Source organism: Vespa mandarinia, chromosome 4 (genome assembly GCF_050613455.1).
Source record: "Vespa mandarinia isolate Hongniang chromosome 4, ASM5061345v1, whole genome shotgun sequence".
NCBI lineage: Eukaryota > Metazoa > Arthropoda > Insecta > Hymenoptera > Vespidae > Vespa > Vespa mandarinia.
The window spans coordinates 4,789,334-4,807,500 of record NC_140813.1 but is presented as its reverse complement, the minus strand read 5'-3'; the positions used below and the strand labels follow the sequence as shown (position 1 = coordinate 4,807,500).

Here is an 18,167-nt window from a genome sequence, read left to right as displayed (position 1 = left end):
GTGTCTACGTAGTTTCGTATTTTTTGCTCTTCTTTGTTATTCTTTTCTTCCTTCCTTTTTTTTCCATTTTTTGTCTTCTCTCTTTTTTTCTTTTTTTTTCTCCTTTGTTAAATTTGTTATCCTTACCACGAATAAATATTATCTTTTTCTTTTGCTTGCATATATTAGAATGTTAATTACGTTTGATAATGATTGGCAATGTCTTTGAAAAAAAAAATAAAAAAAAATAAAAAAGAAGGAAAGAAAAGTCGTTTCACATAAATGTCATTAAAAGTCGATCGATGGATCGACCAATCGTCATGCTTATTAAATTTTATCGAATTGGAAAAACGAGTACGGATATCGTGTTGGTATCGACTAACGTCGGTTATCGGTGTCTGTATATATATATATATACACACATATATATATATATATATATATATATATATATATATATATATTACTACTTCGTGATCGAGTGTCTAACGTTAAAATATAATTAGAAAACTCGAAATTGTATCTTTAACGAATACTTGGTCAAAGGACGCGCTAAATCATTTTAGAATTTGATACTTTGTATTTTGTTAGAAAGTGTTGTATATCATTTATACGTAGAAAGAAAGAGAGAAAAAAAATATACGGAGCTTTCGTTGGTTTATGATTTTTTTTTTCTCTTTTTTTTTTCTTCTTTCTTTCCTTTTCTTTCTTAAAAAAAAAAAAAAGAAAGAAAAGAACTATCCAATTTATCCCATCATTCTTTACAATTTCTCTTCGACTCCACCCTTGTCGGACAAAATGCATGAACTTTTCCTCTAAGGAATATTATCCCTACGTTTCCCGAACATTACTTATTTCTCGCCATGCTTATTTGTTTCTTTAACGAATGACTCCGCAGATATTTAGGAAGAAATAAGAAACTTTTTATCAGACTTGGTCGTAAGTCACGCTAACTAAACGTTTTACGTTTTAATCACCCCATTGGAACCATATTTTCAATCATAAGTTTCATGACTATGCCATTTGTAATCAATGGCAATAAATTTTCGAAACAATTATTTCGAAGCGATACCAATTGACGTTAATTTATGATAATTTTATTTTTTTTATTATTATTTTTTTTTAATTCACATAATTGCATAGTTCCTTTTCTCATATTAACTTTTATTTGTTTGTTTATTCTTTTTTTTTTCTTATTTCTTTTCTTTTTTCTTTACAATACTTCCTTATTTTTTGTTCATTAAGAAGTTCACGCTATGTATATATATATATATATATTAATAAAATTTATTATATGCTGTTGTTAAATTATATAGCTTATAGAACGACACAGCGAGGTAGAGAAAAAGAGAGAGAGATTAAGTTTACATGATCAACATCATTAAAAACTTGATAATATAGAATTATCGACAATTAATTCAAATAAATCTTCTGATAATATTGATGATAAATATTCTGCTTTTATTATGCTTTTGGTTAATGTTATTGCGTATGTAGATTTTATAAATTACCTGCTTGTACAATAAACCTTAGATTATCGTTGTAATTATAGTACTACGAATCATTTTTATGAATTTTATTCCATGTGATATCTTTCCGTATAATTAATAACAAATAATTTTGCAATTACTTAATTAATTTTCAATTATAATCAAATTACAATAAGAGGATATATTTTTATATCGTTTCATTGCAATGATATTGAATTTTTTAACAATGTTAGAATGATTCGTTCATCGTACGCATTGTTATATTTTAGTGAATAATTAAAATAAATAAGGAAAAAATAAAATATAATAAAATAAAATAAAATAAAAGATAAGAAAATTGAATTGATTATTATTATTATGTTGTCGATTATATTTGATTGGTTTTGTCGATTATTTTTGATTTTTCATTTGTTCCCTTCGAGGGAATAACTTTCGTGCAAATAGGAAATTAGAAAGAAGGGTGGGGATAAGTTATATACCAATTCTTGTATCATTTTCTTTCAACCTGAAGAGGACATTAAACGTGCCCGATAACGCAGCGAACGAGGGATAGGAATCGATTGCCTCGTCGGTAATAAAGTGCGCTTTGTGGACCCTCGTCTCATCTGCACCAAGACGAACTTACCGGCAGGGCTACCGTAGTCCGCCAATTTCAATTATTTCACAAAACTCAACAGGGAAGCCGATCTTTCAAAATGTAATCCGATTTAAATTTTACATATCTGTTCGTTTCTTCTTTTCTTTTCTTTTTTACTTTTTCTTTTTCCTTCTTCGAATAATTTTTCGCACTATAAAATATTTTCCGTATGAAGGATAACGCGATAACACAGGGGAAAGATCTTTTAATTTATTTATTTATTTTTCTTTCTTTTTTTTATATATATATATATATATATATATATAAATAAAAATTTATTCAATACACATTAGATCTACGATTGAAGTATTGAAGTAACATTGGGAATATTCAAATGGCATAATCCATCATCATAATGATATTATATATCAAATTTAATAATGTTCTTACGATAGATAGAGTTTTCATCGATTTCATTAATGATAGACAATATTTCTTTTTTTCTTTTCTCTTCTTTTTTTTTTTTTCTTTATTTCTTCGTTCCATTTATGTACTTACTTATTTACGTATGTTGTTAGTCGCGCGTTCTGCGCCTGCGCATTTAACAATGAAAAATGGCGGCTGATATAGAGGCTGGTGGTAAAGCTAGCCATGTATTATAAAGGAGGAATGAGATGCTCCGTATTAGTGTTGATAGTAGTGTAGTGGTGTCGTCGTCGTCATAACTAAAGACCACGACAGGAGGAAGGAGATGGTTGCTTCATCCGCCATGATGGGGAGACAGAGATTCATTTTCAAGCTTAGCCGAGACTCGAACCCATGAGTTGGTCGTTACCGTTAGCGGAATGGACTTTGGGCTAACCGCCCCATACGCTCTCTCTCTACGACCTATTTCAATGGCTTCCATACAGATGACGCTGCGATAATCGTTGGATCCTGATAACGTCGTCGTTCTGTACAAGCGGGATGCATTTACCAGGATGCATCGCGATACCTGCTGTGACGAATGGTTGATGCCACGTAACATACACCTAAGTAGAAAGATATTATATATCTCAAATAAAATCTATCCATCTGAAATAATCATGAGTTTCACATTTAACGATTCATATTCATTTAGTTAATTTTTTAATAGATCCCTCTTTAAAACTTTTCATGTATTTCTTAATAAATTAACACACATATATATGTATATATATATATATATATATATATTTTACGAAAATAATGGCGACAAATGGAAAATTTTACGTACGTTTACGTACAAGATTTACGTACAATTGTTATTAATGCGAATATATTATAAGAAAAGGTATATTCTCTCCATGATTTAGATCTTTTATCCCACCAAAAATCGTTTATATATTTTATATTTCTTGATCCAATGAACGTTTTACCTGAGGTAAACATTTCGACGAAATGATACCAGAAATACGATGTACATACGTATACGCTTGGACGTATCCTTCGATATGAGTAAGATCAAGAGGATTAAGTTTTTAAGAGCGATCAAATACTTTGATCATCACTGTCGCATTACGTTTGCAACGAAAAAGTAGAGATCTTAAATTTGAAGGAGTTAACGAGTAAATGACCGGCCAATAGTACCTTTCCTTTATATTTGTTTATTTCTTTTTTTGGTGTGTGTGTGTATGTGTGTGTTTTTTTCTCCCCCCTCTTAATACTTCGTTATAACTAACATTCAAGGAGATACGATGGAGATCACAATTTGATACAGGTATGCAAATGCAAATTTGAAATATAAATATATACAATTGATCGCCAAAAAAAATTGTAGAAAGAAATATATCGGATCGAATTTGCGAGACATTACAGATCTTATAAATCTTTTTTTTTTCCATCTGTTTATATTTCTTCTTGATTGTTTAGAAATATATATGTATATATATATATATATATAGAATAAACATACTTATATCATGTGACATTTATATTTTTTTTTTTTTTCTAATAAGATTGGATTTGATGGATAAAAAAAAAGAAAGAAAATCATTGTTCGTGTCCTTTGACATCCGTTTTGTATATAAATGTATATACGTTTCAAGCGTGTATACGTGTATTTACGATAGTTGAAACAGCTCAACTATTACCTACCTAGGTTAGCTCCGTTAGGTGCGATTATTACTCGGTGATGAAATGACGTAAAGCGAGAGATACCTTACAGAGTTCTTATTCATGTTGCTACTTAGGTGTATACGTCAAGTGGAATCGCCACAATACAGCTTTAGGTCCTCGTAAAGGCATAAGTTTGCGGTTCAATACTGGCCACCTGTTGATGCAAAACACATTAACCCATTTACCATCTTCCTTTATAAAGCTAGTAAATGACATTGTCTGCATTCAAAATATATTACCTATTATTTTCTTAATATCGTTTAATTGTCATCTGAAAATATTTTAAATATATACTTTTCCATAATGCACTTTTATAATTAAGAAAAATTCCATTCAATTGATATTACATTTTCTTTTAAACAATTTTGTGATATCTCGAAACGATGATAACGGTAATAATTTCATCTATTGACAGATACTTGGTCGCGTTTCATGATATACAGTTCGTCAAGTTTTGATAAAGGGAAACGAAAACAAAGAAAAAGAAAAGAAAAGAAAAACAATAAGAGAGAGAGAGAGAGAGAGAGAGAGAACTAGAAAACACGAAAAAAGGTAAAGGATCGAGATAAACATAGTACATCTCAGGGCAATGGGATTCCGAGATACCACAAGTTGTTATATTATTTCTTTGGCATCGACTCGCACGGCTTTTACTCCTGCGGCTTTGGAGCATTTCTGTAAATCATGTTTGCTCCTATATCTCTAAAAAGAGAGAGAGAGAGAGAGACAGAGAGAGAGAAAGAGAGAGAGAGAGAGGAAAGAAGCGAGAAAAGGAGAAATGACTGGTGCTACAGGATATTCGTTTTTCCCTCTCGTAAAGAAAAAGAGAGAGAGAGAAAGAGAGAGAGAGAAATAGAAGAGGTGGGGTAAAAAGAAGGAGGATTCGGAATGGCCTCTACCAAACCCCATCTGCTGCCATTCGTAGGAAACGAGTCGGCACGAGTCCGTCCACCTCCTTTCTAGCAAAGTCGCTATGAGACAGTGACTTCGACATTGTAGCTAAAATGTATTTCATGGGCGACATCGGCATTGTCATCGAACTCTAAATTATGGAAGGGGAAATATCTGAGAGTGGTGTAGTGGTGCAGGGGTCGGTCGCTGAGAGATTGGGAAAGTTCGATGGTGGGAGTAAGGACAGATAAAGAATGAGAGAGAGATAGAAATAGAGATAGAGAGAGAGAGAGAGAGAGAGAGAGAGAGAGATGAGAGAGTGGGAGAAAAAGCAGTTTGCTTCATTTTGAGACGCCGAACGGATTTTCTGTCGGCGTGCTCGTTTATTTTTGTCTGAGACCGACTCACGTCCTTCTTCATGATCTCCCATTTCTTTTATTATTCCATCTCTTCTCTACTTTGTAAGAAGCCTCGGGCAAACTAATTTATTGAGCGAGATATTTGTAAGTGTGGAACGAACGCGTGGGACGAGAAAGAAAAAGAAAGAATGGAAGAGAGAGAGAGAGAGAGAGAGAGAGAGAGAGAGAGAGAGAGAGAGAGAGAGAGAAAAGGTTGACGATTTCGAAGTTAGGTCGCGAGAGTATACATACATACGTATAAAATGTAGATGTTTTCTGGGATCAAAGATATTGCCGGGCGTCATCGTACATTGAGGAAGGAGTGCACTTTCTTTCGCGAGTGCCGACTGGCGACTCATCTTTTCGGCCGAACCCAATTAGCGATGAGTTTTACCTTTAAAGAGTAAGGGCTTGGGCAACCTCTGACAGTGTTTACGAGGTTGCTACCGCGAGCGTAACGAGTATGTCTGTCTCCCGTGGTCCGGTTTCCATAAAAGGTCGACACTTCGATTATATATTGTAAAGGAATGAGCACGGAAATGTACTGAAAGAGAAAGAGGGAAAGAGAAAGAGGTGGAGAGTGAGAGAGAGAGAGAGGGAGAGAGAAGGGTTCGGAGACTCGTAGGGTAGAATTGCCTTTGGACCTGGTCGAGCCAATTATCGAAGGTTATTATCGAAGATATTCTACGTTTCTACATTCTTTCCTTGGAAATACAAGCACCTCCATTTTCATTCTCTCTGCTTGAGCTTCTATTAACTACTCGTATATACTTTCCGCCATGAAAATATATGATAACGTTTTCATATATTTTGGATTACGTAAATATGAATGTAAATAGGTATAAAAATATCCGATCGATTCGTTTCTTTCGTATTATTTTTTATGATTTTACGTACATATATATGTATATATATATATATATATATTTTTTTTTTCTTTCTATTTCTTTTCCTTTTTTTTCCTTTTTTTTCTTTTTGCAGAATTCAAAAATAACAATTTTAACACCGGTCTCGTGAAAGTTCGTATAAATTATATGAAAAAAAAAAAAAAAAAAAAAAAAAAATACAAAATATAAATAAGGAATATCAGATTTTCCAAATTTATTAATTTTATGAGGAGACAAGTAGGAATGATAAGAAAAGGACAAGTATTATAGCTATAATAAATATTACGAAGTTTATTGGAATTTGAATTATTTTTTTTCCCTTTCTTTTTTTTTTTTTTTTCTTTTTTTCTTTTGATTTTTAATACAATTGAAATTATTAATATTATTATCATTATTATTTATGATCAGGAAGTGACGTAAAATTACTGGGTTAGGCCTACCGATTTCACTCGCTTAAAAAAAAAAAAAAAAAAAAAAAAAAAAAAAAATCAAGGATTCCTCGAATGTAACTGTGTTGAAGAAATTTTTCTAACTCGCTTATAATGAAGCATTTCTATTCAAAAATTTTTAGAAATGTCTACTGTCATCCTACTTATTGCATCCTGCTAAAAGGTAAAAACTATTTCAAAAGTGAACATTGTAATCGTCGGCTTCGTTAATAAAGATCTAATCAGTTTTATTTTGACTCGTATTCTTAAATTAACTTCATCCTGTTGTACGCTTAATTGAGATACAAAACGGAGGTGTAATAATTAACAAGATTTAACAGTAAATTACTTTATATATATATACGAATCGTATATCAAATTTCTTGTAAACTCGTACTACACGGAAAAAATTGTATTGTGATAAAAAAAAAAAGGGAAAAAGAAAAAAAGAGAAATTAATAAAAAAAAATTCACAGATTAGGACAGAAATTGGATAAGGCATTATTGTCATAGTATTGATCCGTAAACTTAAATCTAACTACATTGTATTTACATATATATATATTTTGTGAAAAATGACGAATATATAAGTTCATACATATATAAATACATACATATATAAATACATACATACATATATACATACATACATACATATATACATATATACATATATATATATATATATGTATATATATACGTATATATGTATTTTCATACATTCATACATATGTACCGACGGACAGACTTCTCGAGTTATAGAACGACAACGACGTTAAGGTGGGTGGGAGAGTTTGTGGTTGGATGGTTTGTTGGTGGGATTATATACTACCTCGTAAACCACGATCATTGCTTTATTACGGACTGCCTGACGTGTACCCACTAATTGTTAGGTGCGAAACTGCGAACACGTTTATAGGCTGAGGAGCCTATATACTCTTTCGACCTTTCTTTGATGAGGTACGAAGGACGCATTGACTTTCCACCCCGCGCCGTGCGAACGAGCTGCATAAATGGTCCATTAAACGAACATATAATGCTCGGAGAAATGTGCGGTTAAAGGAATTGTAAATCTTCACGAAGTGGACACGCGCCAACGATTATTGTTCCCTAATTGTTCTAAACACGAGCCGCTATTCGTCTTTAATAAGATAAGCGTGGCTTTTCTTTTCCCTCCTATTCCATTCTCCCTTCTCCTTTTTCTTTCTTTTTCTCTTTGTTTTTTTCTTTTTTTTTTTTTTTTTTTTTGTTTTCTTTCCTTTTTCTTTTATTATTAATAATCATATATCAGACGTAAGTAGGTAAGTACGCATTACCAATGACGTATTCATATACCGACTTACCTAATACTTTTACCATTTTTCGTAATGTATGGAAAGTTGAAACGTGAAAAATAACGTTTAAAATAATTATCATTCCGAATAATAATAACGAAGTAAGCCGAGTCAAGCGTTAGGATGATTATCTTTCAATGTCACATCGTTACAAAAGTCGATAGGATTAAAAGCTCGTAAAAGTCAGTGTTGTTCGGTTGGGTTGCTCTATCGACGAACAAGATTTCTATTCTTCCAAGAGAAAGATTGAGAAAGAAAGAAAAAGAGAGAGAGAGAGAAAGAAAAAGAGAGAGAGAGAGAGAGAGAGAGAGGGAGGGAGAAAGAAAGAGAAAGAAATAGAAAAGGATACTGAGACATATATGGATCGTGAAAGTACATTTCCGCGTATTCGCTCGTTATATTTTCAAGCTAGGTACGTTCAGGTGAATTTTCCTTGAGTCGATTTGAAAAGATCAACGCTCGAACTATAGGTACCGACGTTGCAGCCACGTATACGAATTTTCGTATTTGGCTGAGATCACGTTTGGATAAAATGGCAACAGGGATCCCCTGCTGACGCCGTTATATCCGCCTCTACGTGGTCTACGACGTCCTGATGCACACACACACATATTTATATATATATATATATATATATATATATATATATATATATGCGCTTGTGTATACCTGTATATGTATTGACAAGAAGCAGCTGGATGAGCGGATGAAGGAAAGAATACACGCTCATACGTACTGATACCTGCGGGTATACCTGTCCAATACGCCACCATCATTGCTTCGCCGTCACGTATTCGAGGGGATGAGTAAGTCGTGGAGCTGAAGCTGAAGCTCGAAATAACAACTTGGAAAGAAAGAGATAAATGGATGAAATGGTTGTGAAAGATAAAGGATAGAGATAGCGAGAGAGAGAGAGAGAGAGAGAGAGAGAGAGAGAGAGAGAGAGAGAGAAAGCAAGTAAACAGAAAGATGGCGGAGAAAGGAGCGGTGATAGGAAGAAAAGAAAAAATAAAGGAAAAAGAAAAAAAAAATATATATATATATATATGTATATATATAATAGATAAAATTCGATTGGTTAAAGATTTCGAACGATTGAAAAAGACATTTTTTCCGAAGGAACTTCTTTAATGATCCGATCGAATTAATATTTTTTATCATTAGAAAAAAGAACATTTCATATAATACTAATGTATTCTTATATTGAAATGTATGTTTTACGTAAATTGACAAAAATCGTGTAAAAAGAATCGAGGAGAAATAAATTTTCATCTTTTTTTAATACAATATTTTGTTAGATCTATGGGAAATAATTTCGAAGATATAATATTTCAACTTTTCATTGATAATATATTGATTATAAACGAAACTATGAAATTGTCTCCGATAATAATCTTTTTCAATGGGAATAAGAATGTTAGCGGTGTAAGGAATGAAAAAAGAAAGAAAACAAACAAACAAACAAACAAACGAATAAACAAACGAACAAACAAAGTAACAAATAAAAGAAAAACATGTAAAAAATAAGAACATATATTAAATAGTCGTAAATGCAAGTGGAACTATCACAAAACTCGTATCATTCGGATATTCATCGAAAGTACACGTATCTAAATATATATATATATATATATGTATGTATGTATATATGTATGTATGCTATGAATCGAGTGGTATCGTATGAAACACACGTAGTCGTCCTTCCATTCTCTGGTAAGTCCATAAGTACGTAAGTGCACAGACGACGTGTACGTAGAAACATCTTGGATCTGCAGGTGAATCCGCACGTGACCGTGATATGAACGAAAGAGTAAGCTTCAGGTGCTGAGGCTGTAGCTTTTTTTCTCTTTTTTTTTTTATACACACACACACTCACATAAACATAAATATATATATATATATATATATTTTTTTTTTCCACGCCATTTACTTCTATCTTAGTCTACATCGTGATCTCTCTGTCCCACTCTCTGTCTTTCTTTCTCTTCCTCTCTCTCTCTCTCTCTCTCTCTTTCTCTCTCTCTCTCTCTCTTCTTGGTTAGGTATCGTTCCATATTTCCCAGGAGAGATCAACTTAGGTCAACTGTACCTAGATCCGACGACAGAGATCTTGCTGAAAGGTGAAGGCAAATGTGTCCAAATGTGCTCGTTCTCCGTTTGCGAGTGTTCATACCATTTGCCGAAGAGATAGGAGTAGAGTAGTTTGACTTCGGCCACTGATGTGGATTACTTATATCTACTCTCTTCCTTTTGCCCTCTCCTTCTCTCTCTCTCTCTCTCTCTCTCTCTCTCTCTCTCTCTCTCTCTCTCTTTCTCTCTTTCTCTGTGATACTTGACGTGGAAATAGGAGACAGTTCGAAATCGTGCACCTTTTTTGTTAATTCATGATATTTATGATATTTCTGATTCTTAGATAGAGAAAAAATCTTTCGAGATAGAAAACGATATCTATACTCTTGATTTCTCCTTTCTTCCTTCCTCTTCTTTTTTCTTTTCTTTTCTTTTTTTTTTTTCTTTTTTTATTTATCGTTTTGTTTTTTATTCGTTTTTTCACTCCTCTCACTAGCTCGTGTGAAATTTTTTTTATCTTAACAACTCAACCACGTTAATCACGTTGAAGTGACGTTCTTTCTTTCTTTCTTTCTTTCTTTCTTTCTTTCTTTCTTTTTCTCTCCTTTTTTTTTTTTTTTTTTTTTTTTTTAAATGGTTCGCTCGTGCGAAATCAAATGTAAGGTCGGCAATGGATAATTCAGAAACAAAGCGTGGAACTATTTATTACAAAAGCGTGAAGAAACTTATGCGAGTCTTTCGTGTCACGTACAATTCAACACACATTCACGATTGAATAATTCAATCGCTATCGTTAATCAAACGTAACGTTTAGTGTGAGAGAGAGAGAGAGAGAGAGAGAGAGAGAGAGAGAAAGAGAGAGTCACTCTATTTCGAGGTCAATGAGTCAATACTACTATAGTATCGGAAGTATTCGAAATGAGAGCAAACGAAGAAGACGTTCTTAAGTGCTTATTATACAATAAATCTCGAGACTCGAGAGAATGAATTTTTAATTGCATCATGCCTTCGATGAATTTCATGGGGAATAATTTTTGGTTTTTTTTTTCGTCTCGTTTTGCTTTTCTTTTTTTCTTTTTTTTCTTTTTTCTTTCTTTCTTTTTTTTCTTCTTAAACCATTAAAATCATAGCAATCAATTTCTTCGTTATTTATCCATATCTATAAGAATAATCAGTATAGATATATAAATAATACTTAACTTTAATTTCGATGACATTCACTTCGTTGGAAAAGTTCTGACACTTAAATAATTATATTTTTCTGTATTTATTTATTTGACATAGTTTTCCTCCCTCTCACATTTTCTTTCTCTTTCTCTTTTATATTTCTTCTGGTTTAGAAATTCAAACGAGTTTCGTAGGATGAAGAGCCGAAGTTAAATATGAATGTAAATACCTATGGAAAATGGTCTCTTACGGACTGTTTGATTAGGTAACATAAAAGTCTTTAACTAGTGTGTCAAGCAATATAAATAGGTACGTTAATACTTACGTAGGTATGGATAGACGTAGATATAAACGACGCAGTGACCATAGTGAGTAGTTACATTGATTAAATAGAGCACCGAGTGAAGAGACGTCAATATCGAGTAAAAACTATTAAAAAAGTTTCTTTGTCGTTTAACAATAAGATGAAAAACAGTGGGTAAGAGCTAAATCAATTTATAATCCGTTAATTGTAACATGGCGTTATTATTTTTCATATACAATAACTTTTAATATAATTTTTAAATTATATTTATTTTATATTCCTTGATCGTAAAATTGTTTCATAGAAATTAATTGTATCATTGAAATTAATATGATAGTATTAGAAAGATTTGGAAGACAAATGTTCGTACGTAAAATTAGCCCGTGAATATTTTTTCTTCCTTAATAATTCTTTTTCAAAAAAATCCAGGTGAAAAATAATTTTGAAAATATTCTTCACTCTTCTTCTTCTTCTTCATCTTCGTCTTCTTCCGTGTGTGTGTGTGTGTTTTTTTTTCTTTCCTTCTTTTTTTTTTTTTTTTTTTTCTTTTTTCTTCTTTACTGCGCTGCTCTGCAGATAAACTTAGAAAAAAGAAACTAGCAAAAATTATCGTGACCTAACGGTATCAAGTGTCGTTCAATGGAAAAATATTTCTAAGTTTCTCTCTCAGGTATTATTCCTTAAGCATTATAATACCTTTTCCCCAGGTGGAAAAGGATTTTGTGTTTAGCCAGTTGTAAAATACTTCCGTGCTTTTCCTTTCTTTTCGGGTAAAGGTAAAGGGTTGTACCGTGGATTCGATTCATTTTCTCTGGTTTTTTTTCTTCCTTTCTCTTTTCCTTTTTTTTTCCTTCATTTTTTCTTTCTTTCTTTCTTTCTTTCTTTCTTTCTTTTTTTTTTCGGAAGCCAACAGCCACTCTCTCTCTCTCTCTCTCTCTCTCTCTTTCTCTCTCTCTTTCCCCCTCGACTCCCTCCCTCCTCATGCCAATCGACGATAGCTTTCGTTCGTTTCGCTCTACGGTTTCGATGAGTTCTGGGTCGAGCAGGAGAGAAAAAAAAAAAAGAAAAAAAAAAAAGAAAAAGAAAAAAAAAAGATAGCCTCAGGAATGTACGTTGTAAATGTTTAGGGCTCCTCTTCGTTTTCTTCTCTGTCGTTCCATTTTGCGCCTGAAACACACGTACACAATCGTAAATGTTCAGTTGAACCTTTCGACATTTGTGAGAAAACTTTTTACCTTTGTCCTTCGTTTATTACTAATATTTTATTTGCAATCTAATAAATCTTTTCAAATAAATAAATAAATAAATAAATAAATAAATAAATAAATAAATAAATAAATAAATAAATATATATATGTGTGTATGTGTGTGTGTATGAATGTATATAAAGTGAAATTAATATAATTTAATTTAATAGTGATTCAAATGATATTGATAAAATACGTAAAAGAATAGATCGATCGGAAAATGGCAATTTTTTTAACTACGGATTCGTCCATCTTAAAGACGGTGAGATCTGGACGAAATATCATTCCGTCCGAAGGGATATAACTTTTGATCCTAGCTACTCGAATATCCTGCAGGATATGTCATGATCTACGTTGAGAGCTTCGTGTCCCGACATTTTGTGGTCCGTTCCATCAACCCATCGGATACACCTGATTCTCTCTTCAGCGCTCAAATATATTCTCTTTCATCCCTTTCGTAATAAGTTTCTTTTCTTTTCATTTTTTTTCTTCTTTCTCTCTCTCTCTCTCTCTCTCTTCCAACCCTCCCTCTCCCCCGCAACCCTCACAACCACCCAGATATCATCTTACTTGGTTTTTATAGAAGTTAATAAATTTATTTTATCAAATTAAAAAAATTATCATCCTTTCTACGTTTTATAATTAGATATTTTATTTAATATCAACGTTCGAATTCATTCAATTATAAATTGAAGAATATCGCGCATCTCAAATGAACATCTAATTTAGAAATTACGTAGAATATTATGAACGAATAACAATCAATATATTTATTTAATTATATAGCCTGTTTATAACGTTATGAGGAATATTAAAAATATGATATTCATTAATAATTATACTTTTATGATTACTCATTATCTTTTAAACGTATACACATACATACACACGTATCCATTCTATTTTTGTTGTATATAAAGAATTCTTGTAGTCAATTTGAATTGAATCTCATAGGTAATCATTAAATGACATTCATTAACAAAATTGTAAAGAACATTTCGAGATATTACTATTGGTAACATAATTTACATATCAGAACGTAAACACAATACAAACGCTTGTAAATACTTTCACGTATTTACAAATATGTATGCTCGTATTATACAGGATATAAAATTAGAGAAGAGGAATGGTCAGAATGGTTGAAGCAAGTGAAACAAAGGATGTCCATCGTGTTCGATCGATAACGTTATTCTCTCTCTCTCTCTCTCTCTCTCTCTCTCTCTCTTTCTTTATCTCTTTCTCTCTCTTGTATGACCATACAAAGGCAGCTTTGAAATCTATAAACTTTGCATGTGCAATATACGCGTGAGATTGCCACGCGTACTCCATTCACTCCTTGATTACGCCAATTTACCTTCATGCAGTTGTTGCATACCAGCTCGCACTGTCCGCTTCGTGAAATATAATCTAGCTTGTCGCAAGCATAATGTTCGTTCTTTAGTATACGTTCGAATTTATGTGCACGCGACCTTCCACGGGGTTGCATGTATGCATGTATGCTAGTATATACGTGTGTCTATATGTGCACGTAAACGAATCGTTTCTCTGTGAAAAAAAGTATACGAAAAAAAAAAGAAAACAAAGAGAGAGAGAGAGAGAGAGAGAGAGAGAGAAAATTGGAACTCGTTCCTTGCTCCCATGAATTTTTATTACATTCTTTTTTTCTTTTTTTTTCTCTCTCTCTCTCTCTCTCTTAATTTGAATTCTTTCAGAATGGAAATTTTCGATTTGAGATAACAAAGTTGAAGTTTTCCTGTTCGAAGATTTAATGTTATACATTTCATATAGATACTATGTAAAAGTATTGAAACATAAAAAAATATATTTATTTATGTATCTAGTTCTATTATATGCACCAGTCATTCTTCATTTTTTATATTTTATTCTATCTTGTCACAAAGTTGTTTTGGAAAATATCTACAATTTTAACATATCTATGTGCATAAATTATATACCTATCTCCATAAGCGAAACAATATATATATATATTTTTTTTTTCCAAATACGATGAAAAAGCAACGGCAACATTTTATCATTCTTTTTAAATAATTACTATTAATTTTCGCTTGTCGTCCAGAAATCGTATATTCTTAAAGATCACAATAGTTTCTATTTATATATATATATATATATATATATATATATATATATATATTTGTATGAAAATATATGCATATCCAATTCTGATCAAATTTACTTCGAATATTTCTAGAAATTACGCATTGCTCGCGAATGAAACGAACGAAGAAGGCCGTGCACATTCGACGAATCTGGCACAGATATTTCTCGCGAAAATTTATTTTTCCACGAGTTTCCTTTCGAGTTTGTTACAGACAGATTTGCTACTGTATCGGCGACACGCCCGAATTATTTCAAAAATAACCGAAACTTTCACGTATAAAGTAATAATACATAAGTGTTATTATTATTATTTTAATTTTAAATGTAAAAACTTTAATTTTATTTCGTATCAAGAGAGGACCGATAATAGTCGGCAATATCTTCTAAAATATTCTTCAACTTTTTTAATACTGCAAAAATATATTATATATTTAGAAGCGTTATATATATATATGTGTGTGTTTGTGTGTGTGTGTAGCATAGTTAGTTGCAATCTAATGGAAAAATTCGTATGAAATTTTGCATCAGTCTGCTTTCACAAACTTCGGTTTATGACGCTGGCAATTTACTCGCTGGCATGCATCTTTCATATGCATTTTTCGTATATACCTATGTATATATATATATATATATATATATATATATATATATATATATATATAAACGTTTCGACCATATTCAGAGTTAAAACTAGTACCATTTCTTCATATCATTTTTCGAAAAAAAAAACCTCAAGCTTTTCATATTAAACGTAAATACGTAATTAGGTACTTAAAAATAATTATATAGCAAAATTTTTCCTTTTCATAACGTATCATTACCGATCATTTAAAGACATCATATTAATTATTAATTAATTTCAATAACAAAAGTAACAAACGGATAGATAAACAAACAAACGAACAAAAAAATTAAAAAAAAAAAAAAAAAAAAAAAAAAAAAAAAAAAAAAAAAAAGAAAGAAAGAACAAAAAAAAGAGAAAGAGAAATATATTCTCTATCGATTTTGAAAAAGAATACGATGAGTAATAAAGGTTAGATAGGATATGTTATTACGTTGGTAGGACAACGAACGTAGAGCTGGACAAAATAAAATGCGATGGTCGCATTAAAGTGGAAAAAGGAGAAGATATGACGAAAAGGAAGAGGAGAAGAGAAAGAGCAGGGTAGAGGGGGAAAGAGAAACAGGAGGAAAAAAATAAAAAGAAGAAAAAAAGAGAAGTCGCTACCATGTTCCCCATACACGTACTTATAGATATACGTATGTATCCTATAAGAGAAAGAAATAAAAAGGGAGAGGTAGAGATAGAAGGAAAGCCGGATTGAAGGAGAAAAAAAAAGAAGAAACAAGAGAGAGAGAGAGAGAGAGAGAGAGAGAGAGAGAGAGAGAGAGAGAGAGAGAGTAAGAGAGAGAGGTAGAGCATGAAACGCGCAGGCACGAACTTCGAAATATGGCGGCCCAGGACGACGCCTGTTGCAGGCAACAACGATGGCCGCCGACGACACCTTTTCCATATACAGTCTATACCTTTCAAGGAATGCTTCCACGCTTTCTCTTCGTCCATTCTGTAGTTTGTATTTCATTGTTTCCTTCGAGAAAGTAGAAAAAGGGTATATATGTATGTATATATATATATATATATATATATATACACATTCTTAGGGCGGATACATACAGGTGTAGGTGGGTGGTTTCTTCCTTAAGTTGGGATAGACCAGGCTACATTACAATTGGTGTGCCACACTTTTCCTACGAGAGAAATTTTTTTTTACTCCCTTCTATCTTTTATCTCTGTGCTCTTGGGATCGTGGTTGAACCTTTTAAACTGCTCCAGAAGGTAATATAGTCTTGCGAATTGTATAGATACTGGGTGGACCGTTTAACGTCAATTTAACGTTAAAACATTTTCTTCGTTAGTAAAGTTTTGTTTTTGTCTTTTTTCTTTTTTTTTTCTTGCTTCTTTTTTTCTTTTATATATATTTTATAAATTTCAAATACTTTAGATAAACGTCTGATTTATTGAAATGTTCATGTCACGATTGTAAATGGATTTATTAGTTTTTGAATAAATATTGAATGAACGAATGAGAGATCAAGATAAATAGTACACCCAGTATATTTAACTGTCTCGATCTGGTTGGGACTACTGGTCGAACGAGTGAACTGAATCTCTTTCTTTCTCTCTCTCTCTCTCTCTCTCTCTCTCTCTCTCTTTCTCTCTTTGGCTCTCTTGTTCTCTCGTTCTCTCTCTTACCGGACTCGTAAAACCAAACCAACCACTATCTCCTCTATCTACGTGCCGGTGCAGTTGCATTTACATGATTCGCGTTTACACGCCGGCGCGGAACCAACTCAAGATATCGAATCAATCCGTATCCACGGCCACTTCGCTACCTTCGAACGTTCCGGGTCGATCCTGAAAACCTTTTCGATTGACCTGACCTCCTTTTCCAAACTATATACATCTATGTACGGATATACGTATGCATCTATGTATGAATGATTGCACGTATGTATTTTAGATATTTGTACAGGATTTTCTACGAATCGCTATTACTATGGATGTTCCGAGCATCTTTTTTTCTTTATCCTTAGTTTTCTTTTTTCTTTTTTCTTCTTCTTTTTTTTCTTTTTTTTTCTCAAATCATTCCTTATATCTATCGTCGTCGTTCTCTTTCTCTCTCTCTCTCTCTCACTCTCTCTCTATATTATATATATTTTTTTTCTCTCTCTCTCTCCTCTGCCCCTCTCCGCATCCCTCGTACTACGTATACGATAAACATTTAGGATAGAAAAATTTCTTTTAACAAAACTGAAATCAAATCTATTCTCGATGGATGAATACAATTATAATGTATAAATATAAATTATTATCATTTTGAGAGCGATCTTTCCTTCTACGTATCAATGTTAATTAATACAACTTTGTTATGATAATAAGCAAAGAAAAAAAAAAAATAAAAAAAGAAATAAATCAAATTTGTTTCTCTCTTGATCTCTTGAAAATATTTCTTTTCGAAAGATTCTTTTTTTTTTTTTTTTTCTTTTTTTTTTTTTTTGAGAGGACAGGAAAAGAAGAAGAAGAAGGGCAAAAGAAAAAAAAAGAGAAAAACCAATTTAAAACGTTTCAACGTA

At 32.1% G+C, this 18,167-nt stretch overlaps 1 long non-coding RNA gene across 4 annotated transcripts in view; it reads left to right on the top strand.

Moving 5' to 3' along the window:
• The first annotated feature begins 2,710 nt into the window (after nt 1-2,710).
• Nucleotides 2,711-18,167, top strand: part of LOC146873049 (uncharacterized) — a 287,739-nt gene continuing 272,282 nt past the window's right edge. For all 4 annotated transcript variants that reach the window (XR_014982110.1, XR_014982108.1, XR_014982107.1 and 1 more), the window contains exon 1: nt 2,711-3,081. This is a non-coding gene — a long non-coding RNA (uncharacterized LOC146873049). The remainder of the gene's footprint in view (nt 3,082-18,167) is intronic.